Source organism: Elephantulus edwardii, unplaced genomic scaffold (genome assembly GCF_000299155.1).
Source record: "Elephantulus edwardii isolate Elephantulus edwardi_28Jun2011 unplaced genomic scaffold, EleEdw1.0 scaffold00046, whole genome shotgun sequence".
NCBI lineage: Eukaryota > Metazoa > Chordata > Mammalia > Macroscelidea > Macroscelididae > Elephantulus > Elephantulus edwardii.
Genome location: NW_006399796.1, coordinates 2,574,129 through 2,581,320, shown reverse-complemented (window position 1 = coordinate 2,581,320; position 7,192 = coordinate 2,574,129). Strand labels below are relative to the sequence as shown.

Here is a 7,192-nt window from a genome sequence, read left to right as displayed (position 1 = left end):
AAAAAATGTTTTATTAAATATTTTGACAACGTCAAAAAAATGTAATATCAAATGGACCAATCATCTCTCAAAAGCAAAGATAATAATAAGGCTAAGGCTAAGAGGAAAATGTAAGCTATTTTTCTTGTTGTTAGATGCTGTCAAGTCCAATATCACTTATAGTGACTTTTTGAACAATATATCTGAACTCTGTCCTATCCTGTGCCATTGTCATAATTTCTAACATACAGTAGCTCATTGCTGCAAATATTATGTCAATCAATAGGTTGAGGTCTTATTGTATTTCACCAACCTTCCATCTTTTAAAGCATGATGTTCCTTTCCAAGGAATAGTTGCCTCTTTGGACAACATGTCCAAAGTATAATACAAAGTTTTGTCATCATTTCCTCTAAGGAACATTCTGGCTGTATTGTCTCCAAGATATATATATATATTTCTTCATTTAACAGTTCATGGGATATTTCAACTTTTATCCAACACCACAGCTCATAAGTATCAGTTCTTCTTCTGTTGTCCTCACTCATTGTTCATCTCTCATCTGCATAGATGTAGAAAAGATTGAAACTAACAATGATGCCATCTTTGATCCACAGTTAAACATTCTTGGTGCCAGTAGTCAAAAGATCAGGAGACATATTGCACAGGGAAAATCTACAGTTAGGCATCTCTCCAAATTATTGAGGAGCAATTGTGTACTTATGAGGACTAAGGTGTGGTTTATTCAGCCCAGGGTCTTTTCAATCCCTTGATATACATCTGAGAGCTAGATAAGGATTAAGGACGATAGAAGAAACCTTGACACTGTTGAACTTAGATTTGGATAAGAGTACTGAACCTTACATGGACTGCCAAAAGAATAAGCACATATGTCTTGGAAACAGGGCACCAGAGAGCTCCTTGGAGGCAAGAGTGATGAAGCATCATCTCATACACTTTAACATGTTACTAATAGAGGATATTCTTTAGAAAGAGACATCATGCTTGGAAAGGTGGAAGGTCAGCAAAAGAGAGGAAGATCCTAGATGAAACTGATTGACACCGTGAATACAACAATGAGCTCAAGTATGTCAGAGATTGTGAGAGTGGCAAAGGTTAGGACTGGTTTCAGATCTGAGATTTACAGGGTAGTTAAGAATCATTCTTGACTTAATGGTACCTAAGAATAACAATAACACAACAGCTTATTAGTAAGTGATTGAAGACACCAGGGCCTGAATCAGATTCACCTTAGTCTTCAAACTGACATCATTGATTCTCAGTAATTTGGAGAGGTTCCTGACTGCAGACTTTGCCAACGCAATATAACTCCTGGTCTCCTGACTGCTGGTACCAAGGATGGCAATTGTGAAGTTAAGTAAGATGAAGTAAATTAAAGTTTCAATCTTTCCTCTATCCATTGTGATTTTACTTATTGGTCCAGTTGTGAGGATTTTGTTTCCTTGATGTTAAGCTGTAATCACGTTGGAGGCTTTAGACTTTTATCTTGTATAGCAAGTGATTCAAGTTCTTAATTTCTGAAAGCAAGCTTATGTCATCTGCATAACACGGGTTGTGATAAAGTTAGAACAATGGAAACAGAACAAATAGAATAGAAATAATGAGAATGCTGACAGATTGTAAAAATTGTAACCAGTGCTAAGTCTGTAACTAAATTGTAATTTGTATAAATATTGTCAAAGGTGAACTTCATTTTCCATGTAAACTTTCATCTAAAACATAATAAAATATTTTTTTAAAAAAATAAAGTTGCAGACTAATCTAAGCTTTAGGTGTCAATACCTCCAAGGCCATCTCTGTTTAACTAACCTTTACATCCCCATGGAAACTATTTTTTATTCTTTTCTAGAAAATGAATCATGAAAACATTTATTATGTTCCCATGGTGATCTGAAAGCCTGCATTAAGCCTTTCCTTTGAGTAATAGACAAATATAATGTTTTCCCTTGCTTTTTAAAAAGGAAATAAGCACCCATAAATTTCAGAGAAATACAAAATAATTGTGGCCTTAAAAATGTAAAAATATTGAACACGGAAAATAACTAAGTATGGTATTTTATACTAGGAAAGCTTCTTCCCCAGTGCAACTAAAAAAAAAAAAAGAGTAACTAAAACAACAACAACAACAAAAAAACCACCAACCAACACAATAAGACCCCAAACAATTGTAAAGCAGCCATATAGTGTACCTGAAAACTCATCTGGTTTAAAAATCAGCATGTAGAATATTGAGTTGATAGTGATAAATTTGAAGATAATTGAGATGTTCCCAGTAACTAGAAAGAAATCTTAAATCAGAATTTCTTTGAACTATTGGAAGTGAGGTAAGTTTATTTTTTATGGGAAATAGTGTTAGGCATCAGAAGGTTGGATAATGAGTAAGGATGAAAGGAGAATTGATGCCTTTGAACTGTGGTGTTGAAGAAGAGTACGGGAAATCCCATGGACTTCCAAAAAGCAAACAGGGCAGCCTGTCTTGGAGGAAAGACAGCCAGTATAGTCTTGAGAGACAAGGAATGTGAGATGTCATCTCACATATTTTGAGCATGTAGTCAGGAGGCACTAGGACTTGGAAAAAGATACCATGCTGGGAAAGGTGGGAGGAAGATCCTCAACAAGACAGATTGACACATTGATTATAATAATGGATGTAAGTGTTTTAAAATTTTTGAGGATGGGGAAAGACAGGGTATGGTTTAGATCTATTTTTCGTAGGGTCATTATGAGTTCAAGTTTACTTACCAGAACCTAACAACAACTACAACAAAGTGCCAGGAAAGGAAAAGTCTTCCCTCGGACAGATGGGATCACACAGTTGACTTGCTAGAATGTACAAGAGTTTTTTTCTGCTTCTGACATTAGGTGTTAGACTGCTAATGAAAGGATTGACATTTCTATCCTATCAGCAGCTTTGAGAAAATGGTAAAGTAGTATCTTCCCCTTAGGATTTATAGCTTTAGAAACCAGACAGAATTGTAATTAGTCAGAATCAATTAGATTCTTCTAACATTTACTTTCAAAATTGAATTAAGAGACATTGTTTAGTACACAAGTTACTTGTGGGAAATAAGATCTTAAAACAAATATATGTTAGGTGCACATAACCTCAGTAATAAGAACAGTCTTTGCATGCTAGAAATAATATAATCAACTATATTTTATATTGCAATTGACATGTGTTGGTTGCAATCCTTGTGTTATCTCCATCTTTATTGATAGTGTTCTATTCTTCAGTTAAGACCCATTTTATTCCCACCTGTAGTTTTTGTATTTAAGTATAGCTGGTTACAAACCTAAGATACATGAGTGAGTTTATAGCTCAGTCATAAACAATAAAATAAATGTATACATTTCTTAACTAATTATGTAAGCTATGATATCCACTAAGAAAAAATGGGAATCAGATACAGATGTTTTATGATAAATATGGTTAAAGTGTAACTGTTGAGACTTTCTGTCCAGCATGGCCATACTTTTGTTAAATTAGGATTCTGGGAGGAAATATGAATGAAGACTATGTGATTTATAGCTTATGTTTATAATTTTTGCATCCAAAAATTCTCAGTAAAAATTCCAAGTATTTTTATTGGTTAACCTAAAACTATATGTTAAAGACATGATGAAATCAACTTCACCTAGAAAGAGAGAAAGGGCAGTAGATGATGGGAAAATATTTAGTAGGTATGCACTATAATTTGAGCTCCTAAATCAAGTTGTATAGATGCCTATTGTTTTGTAATAACGTTCTTATTAATTCCTCCAGCAAGCTGTGGACGTCTTCCTGGAAATTATTGTTGTTGGGTTTGTGTTTTTTTGTTTGTTTGTATCTATGTTTCTTTTTTATCTATACCACATACCCCAGTAGCTGATAGAGAGCAAAAGGGAATATGAATAACTATTGCTCTAAATCATCTGCTTTTAAAATTGGAAATATGCTTAAAATTTGTTAAATTTTTTAAACTTATAGATTTTATTAGTACAATAGATGTGTAATGTTATTAACCGAGAATTATATTTTGTTTTAGGGATAAAATTAGAAGCAAGTATTCAGATCTCTAAATCTGTCTTTATAAAACATTATCTCTTTAAGGCCTACTTTCTCATTTCTCCAAGAGAATAAACAGCATGAAAGTTCATCACAGAATTCAGATAGCTTTTAGGTAAATGGTAAAGAAGTAGTTAGGGAGTCAAAACCATCCATAATAGAAAGCAGTCAGTGGAAGAACTTATTCTAAGCAGAGAGATAACATTGCCACAAATTGAACTTAGTAAAAAGACTGAATATCTAGACTGTAAACCACTTAGTTTTGTTAATGTGTTAATGCCCTGGATATTCATATATTTATGGCTTAGGTTTAGAGGAAATTTTAAGTAAAATTGGAATGACTGTGTTTGCTAAGTTTTTTTAAGCACAATTAATTCATGATAAATTGGTCTTACTTACACCATGGATTCATATATGTTTTGCCGTGGAATCACCATCTTGAAAGCAAGATTATGAAATTATTCAAAAGCCCCAAAGTTTCATCATGTTTTATTATAATCTACTCCTCATGCCTCTACCCAATCTGCCCCAGGGAATTATTCGCATGCTTACTGTCACTACATATTAGCTTGCATTTTCAGATGTTTCTGTTAGTTTGCATTTTCAAAATCTTATATAAATAGAAGCAAGCAGTATGTATTATTTTCATCTGATTTTTTCATAACAATTCTTTTGAGATTCATCTATTTTCTACTACATACCAATAGTTCTTCTTTGTCCAAAAGTTTTCCGTTATGAGGATAAATTAAAATTTTGTTTGTAATTTCAAATATTGATGAACATTTATATTGGCTTTCATTTTTGTCACTTTAAATGAGGTTTTTATGAACATTTGTGTCCAAGGTATTATATAGACAGTTAATTTCTAGTCCCTTACTTAAATATCTAGATGTGGAACAGCTGCACCATAGTATGACTCTATGTTTAACTTTTAAAACACATTGGAGCAGTTTCCAACATTATTACTTTATTGTATATTTCCACGAGAAGTGAAGAAAGTTCAGCTAATATACCTGGTCACTAATGCTTGGTATAGAGAGTACTGGTGGCATAGTACTTAAAAGCTGTGCTGCAATCTCAAAGGCAGACAGTTTGAATCCACAGGATGTTCTATAAGAAAAGGATGGAAAATCTCATCCCATGCAATTTACTGTTTCTGAAAACCCACTAGAGGGTCATCTATGGATTGGTTATGACTTGATGGCATACAACAATCATCACCATCCTGTATATGCTTGCTTTTATTAATTTATAATCATTCTGATAGACTTGAAACAATCTCATTGTAAGCATTTACTTTATGTCTTCTGAAACTCTGTTGTTAGTACATATGAATATTAATTAATTATTCTAGATATGGTGGGGATCTGGAAAGACAAGGTAATGGCTAGCATAGTTCAATAGTAATTAAATTTATACAACATAATGTCATTTTTCTCATATAATTCAGAATAAGTACTTTGGGGATGTAGATATTCCTCAGGCTAAACTGGTGATCATGCATCAAGCACATATGGACTACAAAGTATTTGAAGCCATTCCCACCAGAGTTTTTGGAAAAGACAAGAAACCTACATTTGAAGAGAGCAGTTGCAGCCTTTATAGATTCACAATGATTCCTAAACAAAACAGCTAATTAGACAAAGACAACAAACACCACTCGCTTTTTGGATACACAAAAGCTTTATTAATTCCCCTGACATCAAACCAGCAAGTTAGAGGATCTGTGGGAAAATCTAAGTTTAAATCCAGCTGACTCCCCTCATGCCAATCTCTCTGCACCTTGTCTCCAGAAATCATTAATGAAGTATGGCAAGAAGAAATTATTAGGTATCTATTAAAATTTGTAGACTTTTCACTTCTTAATTCCTTACTAAAATAGCAAAAGATTATATCTTAAATTCCTCAGCCTAAGAAGTTTAACTTGATCTACAACAGTAGCTACCTGGATTGAGGGATTCTCAAGGCTTATAGTGACTCTCAGGAGGATAAATGGCTTTCTGCAGTAGTTGACTGCTTGGAATACCTTCCAGACCGGAGGATGGTGGACATAATTAGGAACATTCCTGAGGAACCAGAAAGAACAGATATGGAGAAAGAACTTCTGTTTGATACCATTGGCAAATATTATAATAGTAAGGGACCTCTCTTAAATAACTTACCTGATGTTCATAATGGAATCGCAGAACTCCTGGTTAATGTAAAGACTGAAATAGCATTAGAAGCTACTCAGCTCTTTCTAAAGCTTTAGAATTCCTCAAGGAGAAGAATTTAGAGTACTACTGCATTTCATGGCTGTTGCAGCACATCCTTCTGATTTTAAGTAACAGAAAGTTACAACACAAACTTGTCAAATGGATATTCTCAAAAGCAATTTTGACAATAAAAGCTTATCCAAAGGCAAGACTGACCTCGTTGTACTCTTTTTAATAGATTATCAAAACTATGCTTTTATGATTCATGCCACTCTACATAAAATTGTCAGTGTTAAACTCATGGACATAGAGGAAGGAAGAGATCTAAAGAGTGAGACAGGATGTATTTACTGCCAGAGGACTGAACAAAGTGACTAACTCAACAATTCACAGAAGAAAACCAAACAGGAGCTGTTTAATTTACTAAAAACCATTAATGAGGATTCAAAACTCTGCTAAAGAAAAAGTTGCTAAGTCAGTTCTGTAAGTGTTATCTAAACACCTTTCCTGAATAGTTTGGAACTTGAGTTTTTCATATGTGTAATTTTTTTTAAAAAATGTACATAACATGTACTCTCTGCTTTCAGCCAAAGTCCATCTGACATTAGCTATAACATCTCTAGTGCACCGGCCTCTTCTAAGTCCAGCCTGCACTTCAGGCAGTTATTTGTTGATGTGCTGTTCCAGTCATTTATGGATAATCTTCAGCAGAATTTTGCTTGCATGTGATATCAGTAATACTGCTTGATAATTTCCATGCTCTGTTGGATCATCTTTCTTTGGAATGGAAACAACTATAGATCTCTTTCAGTCGGTAGGCCAGGTGGTTGTCCTCCAAATTTCTTGGCACAACTTGGTGAGAACATCCAAGGCAGCATCTGTTGAAATATGTCAATCGGTATGGCATGAATTCCAGTGGTCTTGTATTTTTCCAATTTTTTCAGAACAGCTTGA

The 7,192-nt window shown here is 34.0% G+C and overlaps 1 pseudogene; it reads left to right on the top strand.

Moving 5' to 3' along the window:
* Positions 1-5,481: 5,481 nt before the first annotated feature.
* Positions 5,482-6,765, top strand: LOC102865648 (annotated as a pseudogene).
* Positions 6,766-7,192: the final 427 nt, after the last annotated feature.